Source organism: Pinus tabuliformis, chromosome 7 (genome assembly GCF_031772625.1).
Source record: "Pinus tabuliformis cultivar Carrire ecotype Pingquan chromosome 7, CPIR1, whole genome shotgun sequence".
NCBI classification, from domain to species: Eukaryota; Viridiplantae; Streptophyta; class Pinopsida; order Pinales; family Pinaceae; genus Pinus; species Pinus tabuliformis.
This window is the reverse complement of record NC_142293.1, coordinates 1,995,069,506-1,995,083,112: the sequence shown is the minus strand read 5'-3', so window position 1 is coordinate 1,995,083,112 and position 13,607 is coordinate 1,995,069,506.

The window sequence follows — 13,607 nt, the reverse complement described above, 5'->3', positions numbered from 1 at the left end:
AAGTGTCCTGAAAAGAAGAAAAATGACTATGATCCTAAAGAAAAATTTAAGAAGGTTCAAAAGGACATAAATAAGGCTAAGAAGAGAGGTTTCTATGCTCAAGATGAGAGCTCCTATGAAAGTGAGCCCAGCCAATCCTCAGATGAGGACAGAGATGATGAGAGCCCTAAGGAATTCATGTTGATGGCCATTGAAAATCTGCAAGTTGAGGCTATTAACTTTGATGATGATGAAGGAGAAGTTGATCTTGAAGGAGAACTAGTAAGTGCACTTGAGGAAATAGAGAGGCTGAGAAAGAAAAACAAAACCCAGAAAGAATCTTTGATAAAGGAAAAGGTTGAGGTTGTTGATCCATTACTTTTGCAGTTAGAAGAAGGTAAGAAAATCAAAGAAACCTTGAACCAGCAGTTGATTTTAAAAACTCAAATATGTGAGAAGTTGGAAGGAGAAATTGTGTTGTTGAAGAAGGAGCTTGAAAAGGCTAAAACACAACTCAACTTCAATCAGAAATTCAACAAAGGGACAGAAAATTTAAATGAAATTATGGAGGCTCAATGCATCTCCAAAGACCGAATTGGTCTTGGTTTTGATGTTGAATCTAGCGCAGTAGTTGAATTAAAGGGTACAAAGGAAATTACCTTTGTTTCAGAAAAATAAAGGATTGCACAACAGCAAGAGACACTTACTTAGCAAAAGAGAAATCAGCAGCAATAAAGGGAGTATGTTGTCCATGCAAATCGAACTGCCCAAAAATTTTCTCAACGGACAAGGAAGCCATCCAGGTACAACGATATCTTCCCAGGGTATTGTTTCACATGCACCAATTATGGCCATAGAGCAGCAAATTGTAGGGCTAATCTCTCTTATAGATAGCTCAGATCCAAGAGAAGAATCAAACCCGAGTATAATAATTCATTTTCTCTCGTGAATTATCAAGTATAATGCTTTAAGTACCAAAATTTTGGGCATATAGAAGTTAATTGCAAGCTTAAAGAAAAGAAGACAAAGCCAGTTATTGAGCAAATTGAACAGAATCCCAAAGTCTAGAAAGAGAAAGAGAAATCAGAGCAATGTGACATTGCCTTGTATGCTCACAATGGTGGGAACCATTGGTATGTGGACAGTGGTTGTTCCAAGCACATGACAGGAGATCAAAGTAAGTTCCTAACTTGGAAACCTATAGGCAAAGGTAATGCGACCTTTGGAAACAATGCTCCAGGCAAAATAATTGCAAAAAGAGTGGTTAGTCTATCAAATGGCCAAGGTAAAGCCAACAATGTGTTATATGTTGATGTGATGAAACATAATCTGTTGAGTGTGTCTCTGATGTGTGATCAAAGGTATCATGTGGTTTTAAAGCCAAAAATTTTCAAATCAAGTCCACAAGCACAGATGAGATAGTTGTTGAGGTTGTAAGAATAGACAACAATGTCTATGTGTTGAAGGAGAAGACAGAAGAGTGTTGTTTAACCAAGACAAATGAGAGATGGTTATGGAACAAAAGGCTTGGACACCTGAACTTTGACCATATTTTCAAGCTTAGAAAGAAAATGTAGTCAAGGACCTTCCCAGGCTTACAAAACCAGAAAACATTATTTTCAAATATTGTCAGCTATGAAATCAAGCATGAGTTCCTTTCAAGGAAAATGAAAACTCTTCAGCAAAACCATTACAGCTGGTACACATGGATTTGTGTGTACCATCCAGAACACAGTCACCCACAGGTAAGCTATACTTCATGCTAATGATATTTCAGCAAAATGATATGGGTTTCCTTTCTTAGAGAGAAATCTGAGGCTTTTGAGAATTTTAAAGAATTCAAAGTTATGGGTGAGAATGAAACCAAGTAAAATCAAAAGCATCAGGTCAAACAATGGAGGTGAGTTCACTTCAAAGTAGTTTGATAAATTCTGTAAGACAAATGGTATCAAGAGATAGTTTACCATAGCAGAAACTCCCATCAAAATGGAGTTGTAGAGAGAGAAAACAAGTCAGTGCAGCAAATAGCCAATGCAATGATGACATAAAAGAATGTTCAATAGAGGTTTTGGGTAGAGGAAATTCATACAACAGTGGTTATTCTCAACAAGGCTCATCTTAGACTAAATAATGATTAAACTCCTTATGAGTTATGGTGTGGCAGACTAGCAACAATCAAACACTTCAAAAAATTTGCAGCAGATGCCTAATGAACCCTAGTATCTCACCAAGAAGGTTGACACTCCTAGGGATACCAGCCTTAATTATCAATCTGGGATTCGTACAAACTTATAGGTGACAATGTTATATGCACAGTAGGTCAAGCTCTACTCATGTCACCTGTTATCGCCCGGATTGTATAGGCACCATGACAACCGCTCAGGGCAGGGGCTATCACTCTGATCCCCGTCCACTGTGTTCTAGTTGTCTCCCAACAATAGGCTATGGGTGGTAGTCCTTATGGAATGTGGTGAAGGAAAACAAATTGGGAACCAACTTGCTTGGGAGACATGGATGAGTGGCCTAGCTACTTGATTAAAATTAGTAAGACTTAAGGATTTAATTAGATTTATAGATGAGACTAGTGCCTTATGGAGTCACAATTATTTCTTATTATAAATTTAGACCAAGTAACCAGATGGGCACTCACTTATTAATATGATAGGCTAACCTATATGAGATGTAATTCCTAAGAATTAGGTGTGACGCAAGGGAGTTGGTTAATTTTAGATTAAGTGCCTAGTCTACGTTGAACCTCTCCCTTAACTTTTTTGAGAAACAGTCGTCATAGTAGGTTGTGAAATGGAAGCCAGCGGGAAGTAGGGGCCCAATTAACGATACCTCCCCCTGTGTTCCAACCACCCAGTGCCTCCAGCGCTGCAAAGACTATGGCTCTAATGACTGCAAGGTCATTATGTTAACCACATAGAAGGGTTTAATTCCTCAAGCTAATTGGAAAAGGATTTCCCTAGGAGTCTATCAACCAAGCTTATGCTTAGCGTTAAGTTATTAACGCAAACTAAGTCCTAGGATGCTTGTGCAAGGATTATGAGTGAAATTATCTTGTGTTAAGATTATTTTATGTTATTTAAGTACTTAATGTGAATTATCTTATAGCAAGAGTACTTAACAATGATTAGATAACAATCTTAAACAAGATAAGTGTTTAAAGATACAAGTGCAAGCTTCAACTATAGATTAATCCACAAGATGCTTAACCAATTCTTGACAAGAACTTAGAGCAATTTATCCACTTATCAATTAGCCACAAAGTTATAAGATGCCAATCACAATTACCAAAGATGTTTCCAAACAAGATTATGTGTGATCTTATTACTCAATGCCAATTATTAAGAGAAACTCAACTGGATTCACAAGATACCAATATGCCCAAGAGACTTATCACCAAGATGATTTATGATTTAAGTGCTTTAGTGAGTGAGCCTATTAGATGTGAAATATGAATTCTTATAGCACATAAACTCACAAGAAAAACACAATGTTAGCCACTTCCACAATGTAAATGCTAGGAACAAGTAACAACAAAATATAGAACTATGAAAACACTTATGCACTTTATGTTCCAATGATCCTTTTATGAGAAATAAGTGACTATTATGACAGCAGTAAGAGACTTATGACAGCAGCAAGTAAATTCACTTTAGATATGAAATTCAAAGTGTATATGCTTGCCCAATGTCATAAGAGAAACCCAACTATGAGATAACCTTAGACAACTCAAGAATCAAAGGTACTAGCCCTCTTAAGATGTATTTTTCCACTGTTATATTAGATCTGAAATGTTAATTACAACAGTAAGGAAAGTGCATGGACTGTGAGTTATTAATGCTTAAACCAATGCCAAATTTAACCCAAAACTTGGAAAAATGTACCAAAATTGAAAAATCAAGTTTTAGGCCTTTTAGAGTGTGTTATTCATAAAATTTTAGAATTGATTCAGTGTTTTATGCAGAAAATTCTAGCAAACAAAACTCTAGATATAGGCTAAATCCTTTATGCCCAAGTGGTCAAGATTTAGGAAAAATCAAATTTATACAATTTTGAGTTATTTTGAGCAATTTAAATGTGATTTTAGGGCTTATGATATCAATGTTATAAACTAAAATTACAACAATGGCAAAACAGTGAGAAGCTAGGGTTTAGAGAGCAAACTCTAGGCCCAAGGCCTTGAAGATCCCTTGGTAAAAATTTGTTGAAACTTTGGGATCAAGTTGCCACCTGAAAAATAGATCTTTGGAGGCCCAAAAACTTGCAAAACCACCAAGTATTTAGTCCAAAAAAATCAAATATGACTTTAGGGAATATTAGGGTCAAGGAGAGCCAACGCTAGGCCTAATAAGGATAGCGTTGAGGGCTAAGGAGGCTAGGAGGTTGAGGAAAGGGTTGATGAGGAAGGAGAAGGCCAAGAAAAGTAAATGTTGGAGGGAGAAAGGCCTACAAGGCTGGACGGATACGGTTTGAGGGAAAATGGCTAGGGTTTAGGGGCCTAAAGGCCCACGGCTAGCCCTAAGGACAGTCGTCTAAGGCTTCTGACAGAGGTCAAGGCCTTTCATAGCCATGGCTAGGCCAAAAATGGCCTAAAACCTTTAGCGCATGGCTAAGGAAGGAAGGTTGAAGCCCTTAGGGCTCACAGCCAACCTTAAATAGCGTTAAAAGGCTAACGTTGGGCCTTTTTAGGCTAATGCAGAGGATGAGTAAGGGGATGCTAGCCCTAGAGGGGCTAGATCTAGGCCCGGGAGGTCTAAACTCGAAAACTCGGCTTCAGAAAAAATAAAAAATAAAAAAAAAAAAAAGAATAAAAAAAAAAATCTTCCTTCAGATCTAAAATTTGCTGCAAAATTTTAATGTTCAGCCTTGCAAAAAATTCTAGAGACTAGATCTTACCCTCAAGGGCCTAGATCTAGCTCTACTTCAGCTTCTTCTCTTGGCTTCACCTACAAAAATGAAAATAAAACACCCAAAACCCTAAATATATACAAAATCTCAAACCCCAATTAGCAAAAATAATTTACAAAATTATTTTACAAATATACAAGGGTTTTGAAAAATAATTTTTTGAGAAATAGAATTTATATAGATATTTTTTTTTGATAAATGGCTAAAATAAATTTAGAAACTCAATGCACACTATAACCTTAGCAAAGATTAAATCCACCACATAAATATTCAGGATCCAAGCCAAGTTGATCCTTGCCCATAGTTTGTGAACTTGGAGACCAAGGACTAAAGTATCTGCAAACATTGTGTTTATCTCAATAAAATCTGTTAATCATATGGCAAATCAAATCACCTAATATTATCCCAAAACTATCAATAAAATGATTTTACCTCCATTTAATGAAAAAAATAGATATTATCATTTCTCAGCGCAACATAGGAAAGTCTGTAGTCAGTGCATACCACAAATCAATGAACATGGAACACCTTGAATTGCACCCAAAGTGTTTATTATGGTAGAAATAAAAGTTCCCAATGGAACAATAGTGTTACATAAAATCTTCAGCAACAATTCCTTAGCCATAAATTAGATGGCTAGAGACTCAAATGACTCTCTAATTTATAGATAAATCCTCCAAACGGAAAATAACTGTTAGTTTGATCTTTGTCAAAATAATCTTGGCCGTCAAAAATTACATGATCATTTTTAAATCTTAACCGTTGAATTTTTATTTTTGAGGAAATTTCGGATTTATCATTTAATTCTATTTTTATTAGCTCAAAATTTATTATTTTGAGCTAATTTCCTCAAAAAAATGACTTTGACTTAACCATCAAGGTCCAAGAGTCCATGTTTTCTTGAAATATCCAATATTCCCTTGGTGGAGGACATCCAAAAATTAATTATTTTAAGACCCACGAATTTTTCATTTGAAGAATTTAATTTTCCTAAGACATTTAAATTTGACTTTAATTAATTAATTTTTTTGCTTAAGATTTAATTATTTTTGCAAGAAAAAATAATAAATTGACATTTGAGGGGATTAATTATTTTTTCCACCCTCTAGTATTTTAATCATGGTGTTTAAGTATGAAGGACCATGCATTAAAATATTGTTTACATAAGAATTTTTACAATTCAACCCTCAAAGGGAGAATACTCATTTGGCTCAGACCCTCAAATTGCATACCCAATCTACGACACAATACGATCTAGTAGGCCAAGTGATTTGTAATAAAATACATTAGCCAACTAGCTTAAATTATTCTCGAATCACTTTTACATAAGACTCAACTAAAACGTTAAGACTCACCAAAGACTTTGACGAAGAAATCCACCTTAGCTATAGGCTGAGGTTGGAGGGAAAAACGTTGCCGACCATCTGTGTTTAGAAACATAGATGATTCAGTGAGATGAAAACACTTCTAGGATGAAACTCTCATCAAAATAATAGGCTTACCTAGGTTGTTACATACATTCATGGTCTTATTAGCAGCATTTACATTACATAACTTGCAGAATAGATTTACAATCACACATAAATTGTTGATAGATGATCCAATCACGTTGAAAAAATTGGTACTTCTGCTTCCTTGGAAATTTGACAAAAATTGTGCAACATCTGATTCCATATGGGGACGCATTGCTTCCAAGAAGTAACGTGAGAATCCTAGAATCCTGCACCCAAGAAAAGAGAATTCCATCAAATACATATCCATTCAAAATGGAAATAATCATGCATAAATGTCGTTGGAATAGAAAATTTTACTCTAACAAACTGAAACATAAAAGACATAATATAAATGCATGAAATAAGACTATATAATGACATGAAATAAAGGGGCATAGGGTTAGAGATACTATACAAAACAATGCCATATGGCATCATATGTCATTGATGTGGATCAATCACGGGCATCTATTGACTGACCGATAGATCAATAGGTTGCTTATCAGATGTCCCCTGCCACAATTTGACCCTCTTCGATCGATGTAGTTGTTCATCATTGTGCCGCATATCCCTGTCAAACTGGAATTTGTTTATCTTTTTGCTCGGAGGAGGGGATGGGCGGTGGAATGAAGAAAAATGATAGACCGGCTAAACAAATTCTAACTCGAAGTGTGGTGGATGACCTTGTCACATGAATTCATCACCATTTTCCAATCTCTTTGGAACTCCCACATGATACCTTCTCTATATAATCTAACCATGCCTCTTGTCGCTGCTGGAATAGTGGTGTAAGATAGATCCATTTAAATATAACCACCAAGATTGGCTGCAAACTTCCTAGAAAGGAGCATTCCCCATATATTTGGTGCATCAATCACTGTTATGTCCATTGTGATGGTCCTGTATGAGTAATCAACTAAGGTTACCTGTAAATCTTTGACCACACCAAGGACTTCAACTTTTCTAGAATCCATAGAACAAATGTTATGATAAGGTCTAAAGATTCTTAACTTTAATTGTTCCGTAACTTTCTTAGTCATAACATTTGTAGATGCACCAAAGTCAAGCATGCAATTATGGAGCAAACGATAATTTATGTTCAATGTCAAGAAGAAAGGTTGATGGTCTTAATTAGTCATATAGAAGTTTAAGTATTTTAATATGATTTCTTCATCTTTAGGCTGAGTATAAAATCTTTCTTGTTGAGAAATGCCTAAGGCTTTAAATAATGAGGCCCTTTGTGACGGGATCTTCAGTAATTCTAAGACCGGAACTAACATCTTAATGTTATTGATCCATGTTGCCAAATCTACCTTTAGTCCAGACTTATACCTTTCGATAGGAACTTGTCTATTTTGTCTCTGATATTTACCTCTCCTTGGGTAGCCTTTACTCTTTACAAGCTCTAGAATATTCTCTTGAGATGGCTTTTCACCATATGCCTGAGTAATGGGGTATTTTTCTTCATTGAAAGTATTGATAGAAAAAGTTGAAGATATCATATCGGCACATCGACTTTCCTCGGAGTTATCTTGACTCGCTTTATTATCCCGTTGATTTCTACTTTCCTCCAAGATCCTTCTAGCAAAGGCACATGTACTCTCTTCATGAAAACTCTCACAAGGTCTGCAAAAAGGAACAGGATCATCAATCATATTGGCAGACTCAAGTGGTGTAGGAGGCCTTTGATCATTTGGTGGTTTTCTTCTCAGCCATGGATTGTTGTTGTTACCCCTATTGTTATTGAGCTGAGAGGATCATTCTACAATCCAATATGAGGGAAATGTGTATGTCACGTCCTCAAAAAATAATAAAAATATTTTTCGCTAATGTCAACCAAAACAAACAAACAAACAAACAAAAATTAAATAACCATATAAACAAATAATTAAAAATCATCGAGAGGCTCATTCTATAATCCAGTATGAGGGATGTGTAAGTATGTCATTGTCCTAAACAAATAATAAAAATAATTTTCGCTAATGTCAACCAAAACCAAAAAATAAAAAGTAAATAACCATATAAATAAATAATTAAAAATAGAAGAGAGACTCATTCTACAATCTAGATATGTGCAAGTATGTCACGTCCTCAAAAAATAATAAAAATAATTTTAACTGATGTCAACCAAAACAAAAAAACAAAAAAACCATATAAATAAATAAATAAAAATAGAAGAGAGTTTCATTCTACAATCCAGTATGAGGAACGTGTGTAAGTATGTCACATCCTCAAAAAATAATAAAAATAATATTCATTAAATGTCAACCAAAACAAAAAACAAAAAACAAATAACCATATAAATAATTAATTAAAAATTGTTGAGGCCCATTTTGTAGAAATTCCCCCTGTAGATCAACAGATTATGCAATATACTAAAGCAAAATACAAAATCTACTTCTACAACAAACTTTACGGAAGCTTAATCGAATATGAGCAAGATCAATGAGAACACATATAACTGAGAATGAGAAATTAATCACACATAACACAGAAGAAATAACCCGGGGAAAGCCTCAGCCTAAAACCCCAATCTCTGTATTATCATACAAGTAGAAATATGTTCAAGTTACAAAAAGAATCAACTCTCAAGCTATCCTGCTCTCTCTGTAATCAAACAATACATGTCACAGACTAAATAGACACAGTATATGTCCTCCTCAAGCCCTCCAAGCCTCCTATTTCCTTGCGCAGTTTTTCTTGGGGTCCAATGATGTCACGTGTGTGAATTGGCCTCATCACACTCACAAAACCTGAAGAGGTAATTGCGCAATCCTCAAGGAAAGAATTCCTTCTGCATGTAAAAGATATTCACAATGGAATATTCTAGCAACTGATAGTACACTACCCCTCCATCTGATCTCAACTAAGTCTCTGTCTGAACTGACATGCATGAGTTATTTATGAGAGAATATTTAGTTATCTGAAGTACAGCGGTTACATGCATGCATGCATTAACTAACTGAACTCACAATTAATTCAACAAATTGTTTGAATTAATCTAACTGGACTTGACTCAGTTAACTGAGCCAACTAATTACAACTCAATATTACAACTCATCCTTATCTCTTTAACTGATGGATAAATTCCTCAATCAATGGAGAAACTGTTGCATGTCCCCACATAGACTTCATGTTTGATTTTCTACAACTAATTAACTCATGGTGAATTAATTAATTATTTTACAAACAGCTGCTAAGATCAAATTCTAATTTTACTTCTCTATTTTAGTTCAGGGACTAACTAAAATAGGAAGGTATCCCAAAATGCTATTTATAGCAATACTAAATTTAGCACTTCTATATTTAGCATTTCTTGTTGCTATTTTCAACACTCCCTCTCAACAAGAAAGGGATTATCAGTAACCCCAATCCTGTCTCTGTGGAACTCGAACTTGCATTTTGACAATGCCTTCGTCAAAATATCTGCATCCTATTCCTCGGTCGAAACATACAGCAACAACATGATCCTCTTGACCACACAGTCTCGAAGATGGTGATACCAGATATCAATGTGCTTGGACCTGTCATGAAAAATTGGATTCTCAGAGAGTTTGATACAACTTTGATTATCGTAGTAGATCACGGTTGGATCCATCCTCTGACCAAACAATCCCACTAGAATCTTCTGCATCCAAATGGCCTCACATGCAGCCTGACTAGCAGCCATGTATTCAGCCTCTGCTGAGCTAAGTGCAACTGACCTCTGTTTCCTGCTGTACTAGGAAACTACAGCTGAACCAAGGTTGAAGATTCCTCCAGAAGTGCTCTTCCGATTTGATGGACTCCCTGCCCAATCTACATTTGTGAAGCCCTGAAGCTTCACTCCCTTTGTCCGTCTGTACCACAATCTGAACTGAGATGTGCCTCTGAGGTATCTCAGCACATGCTTTGCTGCCTTCCAAAACATCTTGGTAGGCTGAACCATAGCTTGACTCAGTTGGTTCACCGCAAAGCATAATTCGGGTCGTGTGTTCACCAGATACATAAGTGAACCCACCAGCTGCCGATAAACAGTAACAGCTACTACCTCACCTGAAGTAGCATCCTCCTTCCTCCAGTTCCCAGCTAGAGGAGTCTGTATGGGCTTGCACTTCTCCATGTGAAAGCACCTGAGTACCTCATTGGCATACTTGCCTTGAGACACAAATACTTCACCAGCTTTCTACCACACCTCCATGCCTAGAAAGTAGTGCATAAGGCCCATGTCTTTCATTTCGAACTCTCTTGCAAGGTCCTCCTTGCAATAATGTATCAGCTGATCATCACCTTTCAAAATCAGATCATCGACATAAAGAACAATGATCAATGGTTTACCTTCTACCATGATGTGGTAAAGGTTCGCATCTGCTTCACTCTTGGTGAAGCCCAACCCGATGAAATAGATGTCGATCTTGGTGTACCAAGCACGGGGTGCTTGTTTCAGCCCATATAAAGCCCTCTTGAGTCGACACATGCGACTCACAATCGAAGGTCTTGAAACCCTCTGGCTGCTCAATGTACACCTCCTCCTCAATCTTCCCATTGAGGACTGTTGTCTTCACATCCATCTGGTGGATATTCCACCCCATCTGAGATGATGGTGCCAACATCAATCTAATCGATGAGTACCTTGCTACAGGAGCAAAAGTCTCATCGTAGTCGATCCCCTTGACCTGTGAGAAACCTCAGGCAACAAACCTTGCCTTATGTTTCTCAACACTGCCATCAATGGCCTGATTTACCTTGTAAAGCCATCTGGAACTCACCACTGACTTACCCTGAGGTCTTGGGACAACATCCCACACATTGTTCCGAATGATAGAGTCATAATCCTCTATCATTGCATCAACCCAGACTGATTGCTACACTACCTCCTTGAATGAAGAAGGTTCGGTATCTACACACTTCCCAACCAGGACCATGTACCCAGTGTACCGCTCAGGCGACCTCCTCTATTTCCGCTGAGAAGATGGTTGTCCCACATTCTCTCGCGCATCCAGCATCAACCTATCAGCTTCCCTTGAGCATTTATGCCCATCTCTGGAAGTCTCAGCATGAGTGGATGTCTCCACTCCCGGATCCTCTGCATGCGGCTACTTCGCATCAATCTGAGGCTCCTCCTCGTTAGGAACTGAAAGTTCCTCCTCTGCATGCAACTTGAGCTCCCTCTCAAGTGATAATTACATGGCTTTCTGCTCGTCGAACTTCAAATCCCTGCGTACCACTTTCCTCTGACTGGTAGACAAGTACACCCAATAGTTGTGGAGTGTATCCGTGTACCTCACAAGTATTCCCAACTCAGCTGTTGGATCCAGCTTCTTCCGAGCATCTTTGGTCACTTGATAATGAACTGATGATCCAAAGATTTGGAAGTGACTCACATCTGGTCGCTTCCTGGAAAAGGCCTCCATAGGTGTCTTCATTCCCAGTATATGGTGCGGGCTTCTATTCTGTAAGTATACTGCTGTATTGCATGCCTCAGCCCACAAATGCAGTGGTAGGCTTTGGTCATGCAACATCACTCAAGCTGCTCCAACAATCGATCTATTCTTCCTTTCGGCCACCCCATTCTGCTGTGGGTTATGGGGTGTCGTCAATTCTTGTTTAATTCCTTCTGTAGCGCAGAAGTCTTTAAACTGTTGGGAGACATACTCTCCACCATTGTCACTACGCAAGGCTTTTATTTTCTTTCCAGATTCTTTCTCTGCCAAGGCTTTAAACTCACAAAACCTCAAGAAGGTCTGATCCTTCTTTTTCATAAAGTAGATCCAGCATCTACGAGAAAAATCATCAATAAAAATAACATAGTACCTTTTCTTAGCAGTGGAGACTGTAGAGAAAGGTCCACAAACATCTGTTGAAAATGGCAACAAGAAATGCTAAAAATAGAAGTGATAAAAATAGAACTGCTATAAATAGAAGTTTAGGTGGGTGCTGGATTGAGCAACAAGGAATGAAAAATGGAAGTGCTAAAAATAGCATTGCTATTTTTAGCAGTTCACGATAGATTCCAATTTTAGTCAGTCCCTGGACTAAAATTGAGAAGTAAAATTCGAATTTGAACTTAACAGCTGTTTGAAAATAAATTAATTAATTCACCATGAGTTAATTAATTGTGAAAAATCAAACATGAAGTCTATGTGAAGACATGCAACAGTTTCTCCATAAATTGAGGAATTTATCCATCAGTTAAACAGATAAGGATGACTTGTAATATTGATTTGTAATTAGTTGGCTCGGTTAACTAAGTCAAGTCCAATTAGATTAATTCAAACAGTTTGTTGAATTAATGTAAGTTCAGTTAGTTAATTCTTGCATGCATGTAACTACTGCACTTCAGATAACTGAGTATTCTCTCATAAATAACTCATGCATGTTAGTTCAGACAGAGACCCAATTGAGATCAGAGGAGGGACAATGTACTATCAGTTGGATGGATTTTTCCTATAAAAGAAACTCATCCATGTAGAAGGAATTATCTCCTTCAGGATTGCGCAATTAGATCAGAGGTTAGTGAGGGTGTGAAGAGCCCAATTCACACATGTGGCTTCACTGGACCCCAAGGAAAATTGCGCAAAGAAATAGGAGGCTTGGAGGGCATAGGAGAAGGTTTGAGAGAGGCCTTTGACTATCTATGAGCAACAGAGGGATTGCAGAGAGAGCAGGATAGCTTGTGTGCTGATTCTTTTTGTAATTCGGACTATATTTCCACTTATATGATAATACAGAGATTGGGGTTTTAGGCTAAGGCTTTCCCCAGGTTATTTCTTCCGTGTTATTTGTGATTGATTTCTCATTCTCAGTTATATGTGTTCTCATTGATCTTGCTCAATTCGATTAAGCTTCTGCAAAGTGTTGTAGAAGTAGATCTTGTATTGTGTTTTAGTATATTGCATAATTTGTTGATCTACAATGGGAATTTCTACATGGTATCAGAGCAAAGATGATCAAGGAAGAACAATATACAAGAAGGGAGAAGTTCAAAGTTTGTGACTCTTGAATATAGAAATCGAGTTCTTATCACATCTCTATTTCACCTATGTCGTTCAGTGGTTTAAGACTCAAGTATGCCCTTGATGGCAGCTCGAATTATATAACCTGGAAGAATCGCATGGAAGCAGTATTAGAGGATAAAAATCTAAAGGACTTCATTGATCAACAAGTCCCCAAGCCGACTGATGCTACTCAATTGGCGGAATGGAAGAAATGTGTAGCTAGAGCAAGGAGAATCCTTCT